Source organism: Aphelocoma coerulescens, unplaced genomic scaffold, assembly GCF_041296385.1.
Source record: "Aphelocoma coerulescens isolate FSJ_1873_10779 unplaced genomic scaffold, UR_Acoe_1.0 HiC_scaffold_101, whole genome shotgun sequence".
NCBI lineage: Eukaryota > Metazoa > Chordata > Aves > Passeriformes > Corvidae > Aphelocoma > Aphelocoma coerulescens.
The window spans coordinates 512,191-516,984 of record NW_027183464.1 but is presented as its reverse complement, the minus strand read 5'-3'; positions in this window follow the sequence as shown (position 1 = coordinate 516,984).

The window sequence follows — 4,794 nt, the reverse complement described above, 5'->3', positions numbered from 1 at the left end:
GCGTTTTCCCGCCCGTCCTGGGAAGGACATAAGCGACACCGTAGTTGGAGCTTAGCTGTCAGGGGGTACAACTTCCCTCCATTGGCGACCTCCTTTTCCCTCTGATTCAGCTACCTTGTGGTAGGTGCGATGGTGCTGAAGAAGGGTGGCGGCTTGGCACAGTTGCTGTCATAGGTGGTGCGAGAGCTCCACGCAAGGAGCTTTGAGTGGCATGTGTGAGGGTAGGAGGGTACGGCACCCATAGCTGAAGGCAAAAAAGGTCAGGGCATGTCATCAGCCGCAGTCGTGCTAAGTTGTTCATCTTTGCAAACTGCTTGCCGAGTTGTTCCTTTCTTAGGTAATGGGGGCTTGTATCAACCAGAACTGCAAATGGTCAGTATTTGCAGAGAAGGTTACTTGGACTGTTGTTGAAGTGAGTGTAGCAGTTTCTATGGCATTCTGCAAAAAAAGTGACAGGTCTCCCTGTGTTCCCCAGTTCTCAACAAAGATGAAGTTAACAAACCCCTGAAAAGAGGTTTTGCAAAACTTCAGGGATATTTTCCTACTAGTACTGTAGAGACAACCATAGTCACCTTGTCTTTCCAAAAGTGAAGGTTCCCTATTTTTGTCCAAGAGCATCAAGTGCTTTTGATCAGCGTTTGTGTGCATGCATTAGCCTCATTCTTGCTCTTCCTTGGAGAACTTTTACAATACTCACATGATCTGTGTAGGCTGCAGACTGCAGTGGTGAACTTCAAGGCTTCCAGCAGAAGGGAGATGCTATCCACATTTTGGATTCTCCTTAGCCTGAACCTTCAACGTCCAAGGCTTCACTTTTCAAGCAGTTGGAAGAGCTCCAAATTAAGACATGAACAGGTCTTAATTGACCTTGCCACCGCCTCAGTTAGTCAAGTAATGCTGTGCATTGGATTTGACTAGTGCAACATGTGCTTAAAATATGTAGAGTAACTCCTCGATTACCCTCTCAGAAGGGTTGGAATGGAGAACAAGGAGTTCCCAAGACAAATATTTGGTGTACGAGGAGTAGAATTTAGGAGTTGATTGCAGAGCACTGCATGCACAAATGTCTAAGGAGAATCCATCTTTTGATGTCCCATCTATGCTTGTTCTCATTTGAAATCCTGCACATTCTGCAGGCTGGTTTTGTTAGGCTTGGGGCTGGGGAAGGAGTGATGGTGGGGGAGGAGTGGGTGTTGGTTTTGGGTTATTTTTTTGTTTCCAGAATAGTGTACACAGAACTTGTGCCCAAAACCAGCAGTAGGAAACAATGCAGGTATAAAAGAAGGTCACAGAAATGTCAGATAATACGAATCTGAAAGCGCTTCAGTATTTTACTCAGGAGTTTCACTCTAACAAGGTGATTTTCCTTCACAGAAATGTAGTGGCAGGCTTATGCCATGCTAGAAGTGATGACCTTTCTCTGCCCCAAATTGAGCAGCAAAAGGTTTTGGCTCTTAATTTGAACCCCTGAGCCAGCTGTGTTTCAGGCTGCAGAAGCTGCAGCTGTTGTGGCAGACGCGGGGTGCAGCCCTGCCTGCCAGTTCCGAGCTGGCCTGCGCTGGTGGCAGCCGTCAGCGCCCGGGGTCCCCTGTGCCACCCATGCCAGGGCTCTGCCTGCCTGCCTCGCAGCCCTGGTAGCCTCAGGGAAACATCGCACTACTCCATCTGCTTTAAAAACAAACAAGCAAACAAAAAGCTCCCTGTAAATATATGTAGAAGTCTTGAAAGTAATTCTCAGCGCTTGCTCGGAGTTTGTTGATGGAGCAAATGGATTTTGGATAAACTGCTATTGCTAGTACTACTTAGGTTCCTAAACTTCAGAAGGGAGGCTATGGTGGTCACGTACCCCTGAGGAATGTTGGGAACAGTAAGACAGCTCAGTCATTTCAAGGTGGCCAGAAAATGGGTGTGGCAGTGGAGTGGACACTCTGTGAGTAGGTAGCCTTAAGTCATGTAACGACATGCACTTCAGTGGGAATTTTGCATCAACACCAAGAGATTGTGTCATGATGTGTTGCGTAACAACAAATTGGGCCAAAATTCTGCTGATTTTGACCAAGGTGGATGGGCCACCTTCACTTAAGCTGGCAAAGGGACATAAGTCAATGATGTTTGAAAAACAGCCATGAAACATAGCCCCTTTAGTTTGTTGCTCTGTTGCAAGTCTGCAAAGCTCTGTGGACAGGTCATTGGAAGTAGCTGTTGGAATCTAAGTGCAGTTGGACGCTTTGTCAGTCAGCATCAGCAGGAGGCTTAACGGTTTAGGTTGAGAGGTGGTGCATGGTTTTTTTTCAGAGGAATGGCCCAGTGAAGAGCAGTGTTCACTGCCATGACTACCGTTGTAGCCTTCAAGAGCAATGGTTCATTCAGAGAGAACTTCCTTGGTTCTGCTGGTTTGGTTTCGCAGCTGGAGCAAAGGTACAGCACTGGAAGCAATTCCTAGGGCAGAAGCGGGAGATATCCGAAGCTCTGGACTTCGTTGCCTAAGTGAGCGTAGTCTAATTGGAAGAGTGGTGAGCATCAGTGATATCAGATTTTTTACAAGTTCTTAATTCTGTCAAAACAAGAAAGAAGGAGAGTGATGAAGATGAAATCCTTTCCTCTTCAATCTGCCTATGCAACAACTTCAGCTGTAGTTGTAATGTGTATTCACCTATTTTGAATTGCCCAAAACCAGGCCTAGAGATGCTTCAGAGTCAGAGAAGCGGGTATTTGCTTTATTCGGCGCTGGGTGCATGGGGGATCACTCCTCCTAACACACACACACAGAGCACTCCATACAGTCCAGCATTATGTGTAAAATTTATGAACATTCATCACAATTCTTGGGATAGGAGTGGTTCTAGAAATTACTTCTCGGAAGTCATTAATATCATTAGCATACGTGCCATGCATGCGCTGTGTACGCTGATGGGCGCACTGAGGAAGGCTCCTCTTCTTCCTCGAGGGTCTTTCTGATGAAGATCAGTAGTCTTTGTCACAATGCACTTTTTACCTTTCTTTCTGGAGCATGCACAGTTCTTCGGTGGCTGATGCAGCGATCTCTGTGCCGGTTTTCAAAAGATCCTGTTCCTCTTATCTTGACAAGATTAAGGCGAATCCTGCTGCTTAGGTTTTGTGATTAACATTTGCTGTCTCTTAGTAGTTCACTCGTGTTTACATGAGTTAACTATGGATCAACCCCCTTCTCAATTTTAGCACTGAAAGGATATTAGAGTCATTTAAAGAGATGTCTCCTATGGAGTACTATAAAACTGCCATAATGGTAAGACGTTTTCATACAGTAGTTTTAGCACAGAAGTAATATATGTACAATCTTGGATGTTTCATCCTGCTGGCTCAGGAGCCAGTATTGAGCTTTTCTCCTTTAAATCCAGTCTTAGAGCTCTGCAAGGATCACTGCAGCATGACGTTGTGACAAGGGGATGCTGATTCATGCATAAACCTTTGACGCTTTCCTTCTATCTTCAAGCAGCTTTGAAAACCAGTGATTATCTGGCATGTTGCGACTTGAGAGTCATGGTAAAGGTTTCACCAAACACTTTGTAATATCAGGCTACAGCTTTCATTCCTAAGGAAAGAGCATTGAGCAGATTGCTGGCAAAATGCTGAAAGAATGAGCCAAAACCAAAATCCTTTAATGGGAAAGATGGAAAAAATTTAGATGTGTTTATTTGAACTAAAAATAATGTGGACCAAGCCTAAATGTATTTCACACTAAATTCTTAGAACTGATTTTAAGGGAAGAAGTGAGAAAGATGAATTCCCAAGCGGAATTTTCAGCAGCATAATATTGAGCATTTATTAGTAGAACAAAGGCATATCACAGTGCAGGAGCACTTAGCAATATTGCTAGAGGCGTGGCTCCATTCATTTTACTGTGAACTTTAGTACTTCTTTAAACATAGTCCTTAAGCCCAGAAAGTCATTTACACTTCACTCAACTTTCCCCCCTCCGTCTCTGCCCCCTTGCGCCAGCACACGCCAGCACACTGCCACCTCGGTCCTCTGAGTAGCTCCAGAATTGAAGGCAGGCACCCCCCTCCGGTGCCTCCTCAGTCTCCAACCTAATTTGTAGTTGATGGGTTCTTTGGGAGGTGTGAGTTTTGATGAGATAACAGACTTCCTGGGATGCATGCGGTTTATCTTCTTTGTTTCTTGAAGATGTCTTGGTTTCCACCTCTGTAATTTCTCAACTGAAAGGACATTTATTATCATGTGTTTCTTCCTACGTTTCCCAACATGTTACCACTCATTCGAAGTTACAATTTACTCTAGTCTTGTTTTTACTTACCTATATTTTACCTTAACACTATTTCTACATAGTACATTCTCACTTCTAAATGTTAAAGTGATAGATGCGAAAGACAAAATTTATCGTTCACTCATTTATCACAGGAGGAATGTGTTAGCTGCTTGTGTTGCAGTTCACTTGTAATTGTGGTCTATTACCGCAGGCCTGGGCCCTAGGGTGTATCACTGTGTCCCGCAGCCATAGGGAGGAGGAGGAGAGAAGATCCAGCAGGCAGGAATTGTGCACCAAGATTTATTCATTTAATTATTTCACAAACTCTTTTACAGACTTTTTTCTTCATAGTCTAATTGGACAAAGGATCAGCCCCCCCCCTTGGGGTGATTGGCTAAAATCCTAAACCATCCATTGTCAAAATATTTTTCTACTAGACCATAAACCAGACTTTTCAAGGTTGCAGGTGGCTTGGTTGTTTACATACTCTGCTACCTCTTCTGTGAGAGAGAAAAGTCTCTCACAGACTTAGAAAATAGCAAGAAAAT